The sequence below is a fragment of the Cherax quadricarinatus genome, chromosome 43 (assembly GCF_038502225.1).
Source record: "Cherax quadricarinatus isolate ZL_2023a chromosome 43, ASM3850222v1, whole genome shotgun sequence".
Classification (NCBI taxonomy): domain Eukaryota; kingdom Metazoa; phylum Arthropoda; class Malacostraca; order Decapoda; family Parastacidae; genus Cherax; species Cherax quadricarinatus.
In genome coordinates, this window is record NC_091334.1 from 2153428 (window position 1) to 2171176 (window position 17749).

At 43.5% G+C, this 17749-nt stretch overlaps 2 protein-coding genes across 7 annotated transcripts in view; one reads left to right on the top strand and one right to left on the bottom strand.

The window, feature by feature from the left end:
- The window catches only part of LOC138853904 (oocyte zinc finger protein XlCOF6-like), a 113898-nt gene that overhangs the window by 62682 nt on the left and 33467 nt on the right, over nucleotides 1–17749 (bottom strand). The gene's annotated exons all lie outside the window — the stretch shown is intronic.
- The window catches only part of LOC128694359 (transmembrane protein 62), a 374754-nt gene continuing 357342 nt past the window's right edge, over nucleotides 338–17749 (top strand). The window contains exon 1 of the mRNA XM_070093499.1: nucleotides 338–413. The gene's annotated coding sequence lies outside the window, so the exon portion shown is untranslated. The remainder of the gene's footprint in view (nucleotides 414–17749) is intronic.

Here is a 17749-nt window from a genome sequence, read left to right on the forward strand (position 1 = left end):
AGTTACTCTGGAATACCTAATTATATTGAACTGATGGGGCCACAACTGCTGTAATGCTGTCATAAGGGTAGATCACTCTTATTGCTGAGAGTCAGTTGAATCAAGCCTTGTTTTTTCAATATAATAGGGTGTACTATAGACACACACACAATTAAAATAAGTAGTTAATAAAGTTTGTATTTCTTTTGGTAAAAGTAAAATAAGGTATAGAAATTGGGAAAAAACAAAAAAATATTGTAGTAGCTAAATAATTGGGCTTGTTGGCAGTCTTTTGTTTGTCTTGGTGGGTAAATGGGAGGAGCCTAGCTGGGTCTCATTTTCTCTCTCTCTCTGTCTCACTCTCCTTGGTGGCTCCAAGCTGGTAGGACTGCCTTCTCCTTCTTGTGTCTAGGCAGGATGTGACTGCCCCTGAGGTAAGCTCTGTACTTGAATGATAATCATTATACCCAGGGTGACTACAGTGTGTCAAAACACTGGGTTAAGGTCATCAAGAGGAGAGGAGTACTATGTGGGAGGTGGACCATGTGATTGCTGGAGTAGATAAGGATGTGCATGCTTGTCATGAATATGAAGATGCAAAACCTGTATATTCTGTATTTTTGTCTAGAATATATCCCTATTTTTGTAATATGTAGTGGTTTAAATAACCTGTTGAGAGGGTTGGTGAAAAGATTTCAGTGACTGAGGATATTATTATTATTATTATAATCAAAAAGAAGCGCTAAGCCACAAGGGCTATACAGCGCTGCAGGGTAGGGAAGGAAGCAAGGGAATTGGATGGCAGGAGGGAGGGGGGATGATCAGCAGGTTACAGAAAACAGCGGGGCAGGGGATAGTACGGGGGTAGAGGGTAGCAAGAGATACAAGTAGAAAGGGCTGAAAGTATCAGAATTTGTGAAGTAAGTCAGTCGTTGTCAAAAAGTCAATAAGAGAGTCCGGATGAAAGGTGGGTCCATCAGCGAGAAGGGAAGGTAAAGAGAGAGCAGCGGGGCGAAGACGACGACAGAGGTAAATTCTGCGTGCTCGTTGATAAAGTGGGCAGTCCAACAGAATGTGGCTGACTGATAATGGAGCTTGGCAATTCTCACAGAGAGGAGCAAGACGCCTCTCCATGAGATATCCATGAGTAAGACGAGTATGGCCAATGCGAAGACGGGAGAGAGTAGTCTCCCAACCTCGACACTGGTGATAAGAAGACGGCCAGTAACCTATACTCGGTTTAATAGACTGAAGTTTGTTGCCGAGCATAGTAGACCAACGTTGTTGCCAACGGGTGTGAAGGTGGGAAGATATTACAGCAAAATAGTCCGTACATGGAATACCTCTGTAAGAAACTGGTAGGTCATGTACTGCTGACCGCGCAGCAGTGTCTGCCTGTTCATTGCCCTGTACGTCAACATGACCAGGGACCCAACAAAAAACAATATCTTTATGCTTAGTAAAGATGCGGCGTAGCCAAAGTTGGATACGGAGGACTAAGGGGTGAGGTGTATCAAATTTTTGTATAGCCTGTAAAGCACTAAGGGAGTCTGAGACAACCACAAATGATGACACAGGCATAGATGCAATACGGATAAGTGCTGTAAGGATGGCATATAATTCAGCAGTAAAAATACTAGCTGAAGATAGTAAATGCCCTTGTACGACGCTGTCCGGAAACACTGCTGCGAATCCTACGCCGTCAGAAGACTTAGAGCCATCTGTGTACACAGCAATGGCATGAGAATGAGAGTGAAAGTGGTCAAGAAAAAGAGAGCGGGAAGCGACCGTAGACAGTTGGGCTTTCGAGCAAGGGAGGGAGAAAGAACAGACTCGAACAGCTGGGACCTCCCAGGGGGGTAGGGAAAAGTGAGATGCTACATGTACATAGAAAGGTGGTAGTTGAAGAGAAGACAAGAGCGAATGAAGGCGAAGAGAGAAGGGACGGAGTAAGCAGGGGCGGCGAACAAATAAAGAATGTCTACTAATATCAGTGACCATTCTATAAATGGAAGGATTGCGGAGATCATGAGAGCGTACATAGTAGCGCAGGCAATGGGCATCACGGCGATCGGATAAGGATGGAACGTTCGCTTCTGCATAGAGGCTTTCGACAGGGGAAGAGCGAAAAGCACCAAGGCATAAACGTAATCCTTGGTGATGAATGGGGTTAAGGCTAGAGAGAGTAGCAGGAGATGCCGCTGAATAGATCTGGTCACCATAATCAAGTTTCGATAAAATAAGGGTGGAATGTAGGAGAAGGAGGGTTCGACGATCAGCTCCCCACGAAAGATGAGCAAGGGTTTTAAGAAGGTTCAGCCGGCTGTGACAAGTTGCCTTCAGAGAGGTAATGTGAGGTTTCCAGGATAACCTACGATCAAAGAGGAGGCCCAGAAACTTGACTGTATCACGTTCAGGGATACGTGAGCCATAGAGGTACAAAGGATGATCAGAGATGACAGAGCGTCTAGTGAAAGTGATTTGGTGGGTTTTAGTGCTGGAAAATTTAAACCCATGTGTGGTGGCCCAATTGGAAACACGGTCGACTGCATGCTGGAGAGAAACTGTAAGGAGGTGACAGTCAGCGCCTGCACAGGCAATAGCGAAGTCATCAACATAGAGTGATGACCAAATATTTGATGGAAGACTAGAGGCCAAATCATTAATAGCAAGGAGAAAAAGTGTTGTGCTCAGAACACATCCCTGGGGGACACCTTCAGCTTGGATAAAGTCCGGGGAGAGCACATTATTAACCCGAACACGGAAATGCCTGTCAGTTAAAAAGTTCTTAAGGAAGGATGGTAGATTGCCTCGAAGGCCTAAGGAGTGGGCTTGGGCTAAAATATTATACCTCCAAGTTGTGTCATATGCCTTCTCAAGATCAAAAAATATGGCAATAACTGAGTGGTTATTCGCAAAGGCATTACGAACATACGTATCCAAGCGCAGTAAGGGGTCTATGGTAGAACGTCCCTTACGAAAGCCATATTGACGAGTGGAGAGACTGTTGTGTGTCTCTAAATACCACACTAAACGTCTATTTACTAGACGTTCCATTACTTTGCAAACTGCACTGGTAAGAGCAATGGGACGATAGTGGGAGGTTTCATGTCCCGTAGTGCCTGGTTTGCGGAAAGGGAGAACAATGGCGGATTTCCACAGCTGTGGAAGAACTCCTTGTGACCAAATAAGATTGTAAAGGCGTAATAGGACTGCAAGGGCTGACTGATGTAAATGTTGTAGCATACGAATATGAATGTCGTCGGGCCCAGCTGCCGATGATCGACAAGCTGAGAGTGTTGCCTCCAGTTCTTGAAGTGTAAAAGGCACATTATACTGTTCTTCTCTGAGAGAAGAAAAGTCCAAGGGTGCTAACTCTCTGGCAGACTTTGAGGAAAGAAATGAGGGGCATAGATGGAGTCCCTGAGAAATACGGACCAGATGATTGCCAATTTCATTGGCAACATCTAGTGGGTTTGCTATATCAACACCGGCAACCCGCAGAACAGGAGCCGGGTCAGGAGAATATTTACCACTCAGTTTTCGTACTTTTTTCCAGACTGTACTCATAGAGGAAGCAGAGGTGATGGTGGAGACATAATCTCGCCAGCAAGTGCGTTTAGCGTCACGGATGACACGGCGAGCGATCGCACGCTTCTGTTTAAAATCAAGGAGTCGCTCTGTGGTTCTATTGTACCGGTACCTGCCCCATGCAGCGCGTTTCAAACGTACTGCACGAGCACAAGCAGGAGACCACCAAGGCACGCATTTCTGAGAATGCCTGCTCGAAGTTTGGGGTATAGAATGAGAAGCTGCGGTGAAAACGGAGGATGAGAAGAGGTGTAAAAGCTCATCGATGGAGGACGAAGAAGGAACCTCTTTAAAAACAGTCAGGTGTGAGTAAAGGTTCCAATTTGCCCGATTAAATTGCCAGCGTGGGGTGCGAAGAGGTGGCGAATATGAAGGGGAAGTAAGAATGATTGGGAAATGATCACTGTCATGTAAGTCCGGGAGAACAGACCAAGTAAAGTCTAATGCGGCGGAGGAAGAGCAAACTGAGAGATCGATGCAAGAGAGAGTATGAGTCCGAGGATCAAAATGGGTGTGAGTACCTGTATTTAAAACATGGAGGGGGTGGGTGGCAAGAAAAGCCTCTAACTGAATTCCACGGGAATCACAGTGAGACCCTCCCCAGAGGAAATGGTGGGCATTAAAATCACCAAGTAACAGAATTGGTGGCGGTAATGACGAAACAAGGAAGGCAAAATCCGGAATAGATAATGCCCGAGAAGGAGAGAGATATAAAGAACAGAGCGTATACCACCTATGTAAGTGGATACGGGCTGCTGTGTAATGCAGCGAAGTATGAACAAATAGCTGATGGTACGGAATATCAGTGCGGAGAAGAAGGGCACTTTCATTAAAGGTCCCATCAGGAAAAGGATCTGAAGAATACAATAAATTATAGCCTGAGATGTGAGAAATAACAGCAGAGTGTAATTTTGGTTCCTGTAAGCAAACACCAACAGGGGCAAACTGGGAGAGTAACATCTGAAGCTCACCCCGATTACCCCTGAGGCCACGTATATTCCACTGTAAAAAGGCCATGAATGGCAATGATAAAGATACTTGAAATCCGCAGGTAAGGGTTCCTACGGACTAGGAGGGTTAGAAAAGTCCACATGCGGAGGCAGTGGAAAATGTTCAAGCAGCGAAGGAACGGTGCGCTGTGAAGAAAGGAGTTGCGCAGATGGAGCAGAGGAGAGAGAAAGAGCGGAAGGTGGATCAGTGTCCATTGATGGTTTGGTCTCTGCAATATATTCAGAGATTGCTTCAAGTGTTTCAGAATTCAGAGATGTCGTATGGGAGACAATATTGGGAATGGTAGGGGGAGGATGAGTAAAGATTGGAACTGTATTGGACTGTACCAAGGTAGGGGGGGGCGAAAGGGTGGAGGGAACTGGAGAAGCGTGGCAGGGGACAGAAGAGACAGGAACCTGGGAGGTGGCAGAAGAGGAAGAAACTTGGGAGGGAACAGGGGAGGAAGGTACATTACGAGGAGGAGGGTGAACCTCTGCACTTGTAACTGAGCCAGTGAGAGGGGAAGAACTAGGGACAGAGACAGGGAGGGTAAAATGAGGAGGTGGAAGATGGGTAGGAGGTGTTACCGGACCTTTTTTTGACTTTTGAGAAGTAGAGGGACGATTGGGAAGAGGTGTCGTACGAGGTCTCGTCGATACTGAGGCTTGTAAGAGAGAACTCGAAGAAGCGAGATTAGACTGAGGCGTTGAAGTAGGGACGTCTGAGCCGAGGACAGCAAAAGGATTAGATACAGGAGTGATTATGGGAGAGGTAACCACAGAGGTGGGTGTAGAAGATGGGATACCAGAAGTGGGGGGACGTTTTGAAACACGGGAATAAGAAACACGTGGGAGTCTCCCTTGGAGGCGGAGATGAGAAACTGCCATGGCATAAGGGAGACCTTCTGTCTCTTTGAGGTAACGGATTTCCCGCTCGTTTAAATAGACCTGACAACGGCGAGAGTACGAAGGGTGAGCCTCATGACAGTTAAGGCAAGAGGGAGATCGATTGCAAGACGTATTAGAATGGTCATCGGCACCACAGACTGGGCATTCGGCGATAGATCTGCAATATTTCGCTGGATGGCCAAATCGCCAGCAATTTCTACACTGTTGTGGTGTAGGGATCACCTTTCGAACTTGTAACCGATGTCCTGCTATATAAACTGAGGATGGGAGTTCTCGGCTGTCAAAAGTTAAACGAGCCACATTGCTAGGGTATCGTCTCCGCCCACGGGCAGGAAGAACGTAAGTGTCTACCTTGAGGATTGGGAGATCTTGGAGTTCCAGCTGTTCTAGAATGTCGGTGCCGCATGTCTGGAAATTTTGTTGAACTATGGTATGGGGCAGAATAACGGTACCACTACAAGAATTGAGGGAATGATGTTTTTCAAGGGTGACAGGAACAGTATCTATATGGGAAAGACGAGAGAGCTCACGAGCCTGGGTAGCATTCTGTACGGTAATGATGCGCGTACCGCTCTTAAGAGCATGAAAAGAAATATCTTTACCAACATGGCGTAGGAGTGCCTTGCCAATACTATGGTCAGAAAGATAGGCAGTAGAGGAAGTTGGTCGCAAAGTGAAGAATTTAGTCCACTGTTCAGTCTGAAACTGAGCGTGGAAAGGTAGTGAAGGACGTGTCGATCTTTTCTGAGAAGAACGAGAAGGTGAAGGTGGAGAAGTATCATCAGCAGGTAATTGTCGTTGACGTTTAGGCGTGGGACCAGAGTTGGTCCGACGTGGAACGGGTCGGCGATTTGAAAATTGCCGCACCGTAGAGGGAGAGGCCGGAAGCATAGTCAGAGGAGAGCGAAGGTCTGATAAATCGAAGGAGTCAGTCGAGGCCTCAGTACCTGAAGCAGGTGAGGAAACAGCACCGGCAATAGGTACAGAGGCATGAGGAATGTCTGAAGAGTGGTCCAAAGACGAGGCGGGGTCAGAACGGGGTGCGGTATCAAGAAGGGGCCCGGGGGTAAAAGGTTCATGGACTAGGGCTGCCATGGTTAGGTTACTTCTTTCTTTTTGTTTTTAAGAAAAAAAAAGAAAGAAGAAAAGAAAATAAAAATAAAAAAAAGAAAAAAAAAGGGGGGACCGGGGAGGGATAGTTCCTAGGAGGAATGAAAGGGCCAGAAATCTCCCTCCGCGCCCAAGAGGACTCGACACCGCTAGTAGCGCAGATGCAGCATGGAACCCGTGCCATACCCTACCCTTCATGCCAGTAAACCAGCAATCTGGGATAGCAACCTCACATCTGCCGAGCTACCTCGGTGGACAAAAGAGAGGGCGGCCGGATATCCGCCACAAAGCATACCTCCTTCAGCCACCACCCCCGGAATCCGAAAGGTGGCTTCCAGAGATACACCCGTCGCCCAAAAGACACCCAAAGCTACTCCGGGATACCGGAGAGGGATCGGGACATCCCTAGGCAATCCAGATTCCACGGCAAACTACGCCACCGCCAAGAAACCTCAACGGAATGGGATCGACCCCGGTGTCCTTTCCTCTACCTAGGAACTAGCGTGCCTGTGGGAGAAATCCCAAAGGACAAAAAGAGGAAGGGCAAAAGGGAGGAGTGGGGAGGAGGAGGAGGAAAGGAAAAAGGGGAGGATGGGGAGGATGGGATAGGGGAGGGGAGATTGGGGGGTAATTAGGTTCGGTCTGAGGAAGAAGACCGATAGGTCTAATTCCTCAGACCAAGAGCCTCTTCACCACGCCAAGGAGCCCCCCTTGAAGAGGTGTGACTGAGGATAACCAATCATGAATGTAAGTACGTATTACTCTAGACTTTATAAGGCCTTTACTTAAGGTACCCCAACACTAGAACATATAGTAAGAACCATACCATCAGCATAAAAACAGAAACGAACATAACATGGGAGCTTGACTGGGAGAGTTATTTGACTGCTAAAACGACTCAAAACATTCTTTGAACTATATGTACTGGTATGGCGTAACAGTTACATGTTTCTGGTAGGAGAGGATTTACCAAGGTGGTGTCAGTGGAAGTGTTGCTTTCATATATTAGTTTACAGGTTGTTTTCCTCCTAAAGGGGGGGGGGAAAGGTTGGGTAACACATTTTTGTTTGTGGTTATGGTAAGTGCTATGTGCATATTTTACATTCAACTTGTGTTATTTTATTTGTCTGTGGCGAAACTTTGTCCACTGATACTGTAAGAGGGAAGCAAGTATTTAAGGATATAAAAGCTATGTCAGAAGCCGAGTCTTCAAACTTCAGGCTTCAGTGAGGAGGATAATAATTCATCAGTAAATATGCCTGTTAACAGTGACCATGAGGGATCACTTACTCCAGGTGATAAGGAAATGGAGAGGATAAAACTTAAACTTTAGCTGTGCTAGAGGCTAAAATGAAAGCAATGAAAGCTAAGTAGAGAGAATGTCAAAGGTTAGGAGGTTCAGAACAAGAGCCTGAGCAGTACTTTAACATAACTAAAGCTGCAAATTTTGTCCACAAGTTTACAGAGAGTGACCCAGACAGATATTTTTCATTATTTGAGAAGACTGCTTTGGTGCAAGGATGGCCCAAAACGGAGTGGGTTACCCTGCAAGGATGGCCCAAAACGGAGTGGGTTACCCTGCAAGGATGGCCCAAAAGGGAGTGGGCTACCCTAGTTTGCACACAGCTTGTGGGTAAAGGGTTCCAAAGAGTAGAGATTCTGTAGGGGAAAGATTTTTCTGATTATGATAAAACTGAGGAGGAAGTATTGCTTGCATACCAAATGATACCCGAGAAATATAGGCAAAAATTTGGAAGTCAAAAATTTCGGGATGGGCAGACCTTAACTGAGTTTGGGAATGAGAAACTGTTTCTTTTAAGAAATGGTTTTGTCCCAAAGGAGTGAACTGAGACTTTGACAAATTAGTAGATCTGATTGTTCATGAGGAATTGTACAATGCAATCCCTGTTGACCCCAGAGAATATCTGGAGGACAAAAACCCGGATAATCTTTCAGCAATGCTGGATCTGGGTGACAGATTCTTGGCTCACAGGAAACTGGTAAGTAAAAACAGTCATGCTCTTTCTGAAATTTTCCCCACTCATTCTAAGCCTTATTCCAAATCCTATGGTCATAAAGGTAAGTGGGACAAGAATTTTCTGGGACAAACAAAGGCTGAGGCACCCTCTCAAAATAGAAGGAAAAGGTAGGTCAGCTGGAGCTCAAAGTTTACATAGGCCATCAGATAATGTTTCAGTTCCTTGAGTAACCAGTACCAGTCCTATGTCAAATGGTAAAAATACACCAGTTTGTGTGTGTCCAGTTTTGTTACTACTGTAACAAAACTGGACACACACAACTGGTGAGATCAGGAAAGGACACATCCAGTTGCCTGCATTAGGTCTTCAAAACAAGGTGAGGTGGAATCTTTGAATTGTTTAGACCCCAGGATGTGTGTATTTTCTAGTAGGTCCATGGTTGCCTTGCATAAGGATGTGGGCAGGGCTGAGAAGATGCTGTCCTTGAGAGATGGATGTAGCACCTACTCCTTGCTATGCTCTGGAGTGCTGCCAGTGTCTAATGATACCTATACTGGGGTAGATGGTAGATATATTATTGAAGGGTATTATGGGTTTGACCATAAGAACACCTGTACACAAGTTAGGGTAAAATCTGCATACCAAGTTGGCTATCTCCCTGTAGGTGTTTCAGATGAAATTCCCTTCGAAGGTGTTAACCTCTTATTGGAGAATAATGTAATGGGTCTGTTAGACAGTGAGGAACCACTAGTGTGGGGGGAACCAGACACCAAAGTTTGGGAGGAGAAGGCTAGGGAAACCCTACCAGACCTTTTCCCTGTTGGTGCCATCACAAGAAGTTTGGGAGAAGGGTAGGGAAACCCTACCAGACCTTTTCCCTGTTGGTGCCATCACAAGAAGTATGTCTTGTGACCAGGCTACCAAGGGTAATCCTGATATTTCTCACGAGGATGATGAGGACTTAGGTTTGGAAACCCTATTTTCTGGTGTTGAACTGCAGTCCACTGAAGAAAATTATACCCCAACCTGAGTCAAGCCTAATCAGTGCATGGATCAGGGAAGTAGTGTGAGGGAGATTGTGCCTACTATGATGCAATTAATTGCTGCACAGGGGAGTGATGACTCTCTTAAATCAATCAGAGCCTTGGCTGTGACTGAGGAGGAATCTTTACATTTAAATAAGTGCTTCTATTTCAGGAGAGGTATTCTAATGAAGAAGGCACCTTTGGTTGCAGTACCAGTAGGAGAGCAAAGTTTTTGTCACCAAGTCAGGGTGCCTGAGCCTTATAGAAACGATGTTCTTAGCACATGACAAACCTCTAGGTGGCCACCTAGGTATCACTAAAACAGTATCTAGGGTTTCCAGGCACTACTTCTGGCCTTGCCTGTGGGAGACAGTAGGAGAATTTATAGGGAAACCTAATCAAGGCATTAAGGCCCCACCGAGGGTTCCCGCGCGCGGAGCAAAAAAAAATTCGAAAATATATGAAAATTGAGTTTTTGTTACCAAAAAATAGCTGAACTTTCTGGCTACACGCTGGTATAATTATTATCCTTGTACGATGTTTCTAAAAGGAATTACAGCCATTTATAACAGGCATGGTGACAGCGCTGACGCAACATGTCGCGTAAGAAGCGCTGACTCAGCTTTGTTGACGTTTTTGTTACGTTTTCCCCCGTGTTATTTTGATCGTTTTCGTACATCTTTATGTCTAATATAATACAAATTCACCATCTGAGATCATGCCAGAGTGGGCGGAGATAATATGGTCAAGGATCCAATCGGGAACCCCTGGGAATAGTGCATAAAATGGCCGACACCTCCAGCCAACAAAATATTCCATACCCACGCTAATATCAATTATAAAGCTTATTTATCTATCACAATTGATCTATTATGATATAATGCAATATAATAATAGCATATAAACATAAAAAGTACACCTGAAAAAAAAATATATAGCATAATATGACGCCCCAAGGAATAAATTTCTATCGATATTTCCCCTGAAGGTGAAGAGAGGGTCCGCCCTCTCTCATCAGTGATGAGAGAAAACGGATTTACAATGGTTAACTGTAATAAACACTCGTAGGTCGCGAAAAAAGTGTAAAATAAGGCGAATTTTTCGGGGAAAAAAATTATTTCCCGGGCAGCGGGGGTGCCGCGCGCTGCGGCCTATATCTCGAAAGTAAGTTATTTACCTATTTATGACCCATCCATCCTTATTTATGAATGAATTGACTTGATTTTCACAACAAACATAGAAGAATGATTGCTTTACAAACTGTCAGAAGCGTTTCTGAAGTATCCCAAATATTTTCAGATTTGTGTGGGCAACAAGACCGACATCTTCCAAAATGTCAAAAAAGTTATGAAACTTTATTTTTTTTAGCATGAAGATAAGATTTATTATATAATTGCGGACTTACATATGATGGAATTAGAAGTGTTCTATCAGCAGAAAATGTCAAAACCACTTTTCCAAGTACCACTGAGTACTTGAGTACTGCCAAATGTAATTTTTCGTAAATTTTGCATATTTCATTTCCTTTTTGGCCGATATTTTTGAAACTTCAGCACAGGAGGTTTTATATAAGCTTCTAATAGTACACCAAAAATGAATGTAATCGGTTCATAAATAAAGAAGTCAAATTTTTTTTTCCCGGTGGTGCCTTAAACCTGTTCCCCTTCAGCCTATTTCAGCATCAGGTGACCCCTTCAGCAAGCTGGTAGTAGATGTATTTGGTCCGCTCCCAAGGACCAGAATGGGAAATAATTTACTTACGATTATTTGCTCCACTACCAGGTATCTGGAAGCAGTCCCTCTAAGCAAGATAACAGCTCGTGTAGTCTTAAGGGCTTTGATGAAGTTCTTTTCCCATGTTGGCTTTCCTCGAGAGGTGCAAACAGACCAAAAGCCTAACTTTACCTCAAAGTTATTTAGAAATGTTTTAAGGAATTAAAAGTAGAGCCTATCACCCTAAATCTCAGGGGGGAATAGAGAAATTCCATCAAACCCTTAAGACAATAATGCAAGCCTATGGGTATAGACTGGGATGAGAGGGTCCCTCTCTTTGTATTTGCTGAGCAGGGAAGCACTCTGGAATCTCTGAACTATTGGCTTGGGGAGGATAGTGATTCTCCCCCCTTGGAGCTTTTCCTCAGTGTCATACACTGTTTGGCTTGTATGAGGTGGATGGTACCAGTGAACATGCCCATCAACCAGACCAGGATGATGTGGGACTGTAATGCTCTGGAGGCTGGAGAGGTGGTGTTGACACTGGAGCCAAGTCATGTGAAAATCTTGATGGCAAGTTGCTGTGAACTGAACAAGATGTGGGGGAAGTTCTCGGATGTAAGGTATAAAACCCACACACCCGAGCAGAAAAAGAATAAGTGTAATGTACACAGTAACCGGTTAAAGGGTTTAAAGTTATATCAGAAATCCAGAGTGGCCAATATTCTAATGGAAGGTAAATGGGTGCAAAACAGTAATCTGTTTGTAATGGCAAAAAGTGGATTTAAGAAATTCCATACTTGTAAAAGATTTTAGGAAACACATAATAATAAGCATGTATGCACCTGGAGAAGAGAGGAATGTAGAGGAGAGAGAGAGATTTTGGGAGATGTTAAGTGAATGTATAGGAGCCTTTGAACCAAGTGAGAGTAATTGTGGTAGGGGACCTGAATGCTAAAGTAGGAGAAACTTTTAGAGAGGGTGTGGTAGGTAAGTTTGGGGTGCCAGGTGTAAATGATAATGGGAGCCCTTTGATTGAACTTTGTATAGAAAGGGGTTTAGTTATAGGTAATACATATTTTAAGAAAAAGAGGATAAATAAGTATACAAGATATGATGTAGGGCAAAATGACAGTAGTTTGTTGAATTATGTATTGGTAGATAAAAGACTGTTGAGTAGACTTCAGGATGTACATGTTTATAGAGGGGTCACAGATATATCAGATCACTTTCTAGTTGTAGCTACACTGAGAGTAAAAGGTAAATGGGATACAAGGAGAATAGAAGCATCAGAGAAGAGAGAGGTGAAGGTTTATAAACTAAAAGAGGAGGCAGTTAGGGTAAGATATAAACAGCTATTGGAGGATAGATGGGCTAATGAGAGCATAGGCAATGGGGTCGAAGAGGTATGGGGTAGGTTTAAAAATGTAGTGTTGGAGTGTTCAGCAGAAGTTTGTGGTTACAGGAAGGTGGGTGCGGGAGGGAAGAGGAGCGATTGGTGGAATGATGATGTAAAGAGAGTAGTAAGGGAGAAAAAGTTAGCATATGAGAAGTTTTTACAAAGTAGAAGTGATGCAAGGAGGGAAGAGTATATGGAGAAAAAGAGAGAGGTTAAGAGAGTGGTGAAGCAATGTAAAAAGAGAGCAAATGAGAGAGTGGGTGAGACGTTATCAACAAATTTTGTTGAAAATAAGAAAAAGTTTTAGAGTGAGATTAACAAGTTAAGGAAGCCTAGAGAACAAATGGATTTGTCAGTTAAAAATAGGAGAGGAGAGTTATTAAATGGAGAGTTAGAGGTATTGGGAAGATGGAGGGAATATTCTGAGGAATTGTTAAATGTTGATGAAGATAGGGAAGCTGTGATTTCGTGTATAGGGCAAGGAGGAATAACATCTTGTAGGAGTGAGGAAGAGCCAGCTGTGAGAGTGGGGGAAGTTCATGAGGCAGTAGGTAAAATGAAAGGGGGTAAGGCAGCCGGGATTGATGGGATAAAGATAGAAATGTTCAAAGCAGGTGGGGATATAGTTTTGGAGTGGTTGGTGCAATTATTTAATAAATGTATGGAAGAGGGTAAGGTACCTAGGGATTGGCAGAAAGCATGCATAGTTCCTTTGTATAAAGGCAAAGGGGACAAAAGAGAGTGCAAAAATTATAGGGGGAGAAGTCTGTTGAGTATACCTGGTAAAGTATAGGGTAGTTATTATTGAAAGAATTAAGAGTAAGACGGAGAATAGGATAGCAGATGAACAAGGAGGCTTTAGGAAAGGTAGGGGGTGTGTGGACCAGGTGTTTACAGTGAAACATATAAGTGAACAGTATTTAGATAAGGCTAAAGAGGTCTTTGTGGCATTTATGGATTTGGAAAAGGCGTATGACAGGGTGGATAGGGGGGCAATGTGGCAGATGTTGCAGGTGTATGGTGTAGGAGGTAGGTTACTGAAAGCAGTGAAGAGTTTTTACGAGGATAGTGAGGCTCAAGTTAGAGTATGTAGGAAAGAGGGAAATTATTTCCCAGTAAAAGTAGGCCTTAGACAAGGATGTGTGATGTCACCATGGTTGTTTAATATATTTACAGATGGGGTTGTAAGAGAAGTAAATGTGAGGGCCTTGGCAAGAGGCGTGGAGTTAAAAGATAAAGAATCACACAAAGTGGGAGCTGTCACAGTTGCTCTTTGCTGATGACACTGTGCTCTTGGGAGATTCTGAAGAGAACTTGCAGAGATTGGTGGATGAATTTGGTAGGGTATGCAAAAGAAGAAAATTAAAAGTGAATACAGGAAAGAGTAAGGTTATGAGATTAACAAAAAGATTAGGTGATGAAAGATTGGATATCAGATTGGAGGGAGAGAGTATAGAGGAGGTGAATGTATTCAGATATTTGGGAGTGGACATGTCAGTGGATGGGTCTATGAAAGATGAGGTGAATCATAGAATTGATGAGGGGAAAAGGGTGAGTGATGCACTTAGGAGTCTGTGGAGACAAAGAACTTTGTCCTTGGAGGCAAAGAGGGGAATGTATGAGAGTGTAGTTTTACCAACACACTTATATGGGTGTGAAGCATGGGTGATGAATGTTGCAGCGAGGAGAAGGCTGGAGGCAGTGGAGATGTCATGTCTGAGGGCAATGTGTGGTGTGAATATAATGCAGAGAATTCGTAGTTTGGAAGTTAGGAGGAGGTGCGGGATTACCAAAACTGTTGTCGAGAGGGCTGAGGAAGGGTTGTTGAGGTGGTTCGGACATGTAGAGAGAATGGAGCGAAACAGAATGACTTCAAGAGTGTATCAGTCTGTAGCGGAAGGAAGGCGGGGTAGGGGTCGGCCTAGGAAAGGTTGGAGGGAGGGGGTAAAGGAGGTTTTGTGTGCGAGGGGCTTGGACTTCCAGCAGGCATGCGTGAGCGTGTTTGATAGGAGTGAATGGAGACAAATGGTTTTTAATACTTGACGTGCTGTTGGAGTGTGAGCAAAGTAACATTTATGAAGGGGTTCAGGGAAACCGGCAGGCCGGACTTGAGTCCTGGAGATGGGAAGTACAGTGCCTGCACTCTGAAGGAGGGGTGTTAATGTTGCAGTTTAAAAACTGTAGTGTAAAGCACCCTTCCGGCAAGACAGTGATGGAGTGAATGATGGTGAAAGTTTTTCTTTTTCGGGCCACCCTGCCTTGAGGGGAATCGGCCAGTGTGATAATATGATAATAAAAAAAAAAAAAAAATGTTTGGTCTTACTGAGAAAAATGTTGGAGAGTTGGCTCAGCCACCTTGGAACTTTGTAAAAGTTTGGGATGTCAGTAAAGGGAAAAAGTTGAAACTCCATGAGTTAATTGTTAAGGAAGCTGAGCCAATCAATAATTCTTGTGTGGCAAAAATCTGTACGAAAAATGGGATATGGAGGAAGAAGCTACATTCTTCCAACACCAGTTTGTAGTGCTTAGTCAGTCGGCATCCCCATGCTTCATGGTTCCCAAATTAGATGGCACCTTGAGCATATACACTGACTGCCACAAAGTACATTTAACAACTAAGGTTTACAGGATTAGAAAGATTGATACTGATGCACTAAGAAATGCAAAAATTTTAAATAAACTAAAACATGAGACAGGAAGATATGATTTCCATGGCCTATGTGCCATGTGTGTAATGCCAACTGGGTTCACTGTGTACATAAAATTTGTGTGTGAGATGGAACATGAAGGTATTTTTGTAAACTTGATGTACACAATCTGGGTGCAAAGGGATGTCTTTGGTGTTTGTTTTTGTACTGTGAGAGGTTGCAGAATTATTACTATGAACAACTTTCTAAGTTTAAGTGTCAGCATTTTGCCACAGAAAAGAAAATTTTCATTTTGGAATTGGCTATTCAGCATTTGTATATGTCTCATTAAATCTTCATCCTGTCCCTGTGTATGGTGACCAAAATCAGACTCTTAAGATGGGCTTTGTCCTACAGCCCTTTAATTTGGAGGTCAAATATAAAAGGCTCAAAAAATGTGTTGCTGATGCTCTCTCTAGATGTTTCATGTAGATGCATGGTGCATGACTTGTACGAAGTATTTGTCTTGTGCTGACCTTGTTTTTGCAGTGAACTCTTGGCAAGCCTAAGTGCTCCCTACCAGCCATCCAACTGTGAAGATTGTCAGAGCCAAAAGTGTGACGAGTCAGTGTAAATTTATTTGAGAGTTGAAGCAGAGGTTGACAACCTTCAATGACATGAGAAGTTCAGGAAGGTATGTGGTATATTTGTGCCTTGAAGTGCTCTGTGTATGAAATGGCCCAATGGATTTGCCTTTGTGGTCCCTTGGACCCCTCTATGTTCTGTGCCAGCTTCCTCTTCACAAGGTTGGAGGATTTGTGTGGAGTTGAACCTTGGAAGATGGGCTTAAGTGCCTGACCATGTTGAAGATCATGAGTGTTGACTGATAAGTCTCACTGTTTGGTATGGCCACCATGTGAGAGATGCCTTGATATGTTTGTGAAATTTCCTGCCTGGGGTATACCTGACTGCTCTGTGTTTGGCTCTACTCTCATCTCCTGATCAAGAAGATGCCATCCTGGAGTACCAGTTGCTTGCTGGATTACCGCAGTGGAAGCACAAGACTGTCGGTGCTGGCTTGCACAGTGGGCATTGTGTACAGTTCTTGCACTGTAATATGTGCTATGTTTAGAAGCCACTAAAGTTGTGAATAGTTACACCTTTGAGTATGTGGGTATGGTTAAAATGCTTTTCTAAAAACCTCTGCAATCTGTTCTAGTATTGTGAAGAGTAGAAGTGAAGTGTATTTATGGTGCTGGATAATGTGGTAAAACTTCTATTGGTTTTGCTAACCACCTTCAGGCTAAAGAAATTTTTTTTTTTTTTTTTTTGACTAGTCGTATCCGGAGCGACATAGCTTTTGTGAGACTTCGTCTGGAGGTGGGGGGTGTAATGGGGCTATAAGACCCAACATGTATTTATGTATCTAAGTACCAGTTACTCCGGAATACCTAATTATATTGCACTGATGGGGGGCACAACTACTGTAATGCTGTCATAAGGGTAGATCACTCTTATGGCTGAGAGTCAGTTGAGTCAAGCCTTGTTTTTTCAATATAATATGTTGTACTATAGACACGCACACAATTAAAATAAGTAGTTATACAGTCCGTATCTTTTTTTTTTTTTTTGTAAAAGTAAAATACGGTGTAGAAATGGGAAAAATAAAAAATATTGTAATAGCTAAATAATTGGGTTTGTCAACAGTCTTTTGTTTGCTTTGGTGAGTAAATGGGAGGAGCTTAGCTGGGTCTCTCTCTCACACACACACACACACACACTCCTTGGTGGCTCCAAGCTGGCAAGATCTTCTCCTTCTTGTATCTGGGCAGGATGAGAGTGCCCCAGAGGTAAGATTTGTACTTGAAGGATAGTCATTATACCCATGGTGACTAGTGTCAAAACATTGGGGTTAAGGTCATCAAGAGAAAGGAGTACTATGTGGCAGGTGGATTATGTGATAGTTAGAGCAACTAAAGGTGTGCATGCTTGTCATGAATGTGAAGATGTTAAACCTTTATATTCTGTATATATCTGTCTAGGTAGGTAGTAGGTTGGTAGACAGCAACCACCCAGGGAGGTACTACCGTCCTGCCAAGTGAGTGTAAAACGAAAGCCTGTAATTGTTTTACATGATGGTAGGATTGCTGGTGTCTTTTGTCTGTCTCATAAATATGCAAGATTACAGGTATGTCTTGCTACTTCTACTTACACTTAGGTCACACTACACATACATGTACACGTTTATTTATACACACTCATCTGAGTTTTCTTTGATTTTATCGTAATAGTTCTTGGTCTTATTACTTTTCCTGTTTTATCCATGGGGAAGTGGAATAAGAATCTTTCCTCCGTAAGCCATGCGTGTTGTAAAAGTCAACTAAAATGCCGGGAACAATGGGCTAGTAACCCCTTTTCCTGTAAAGAT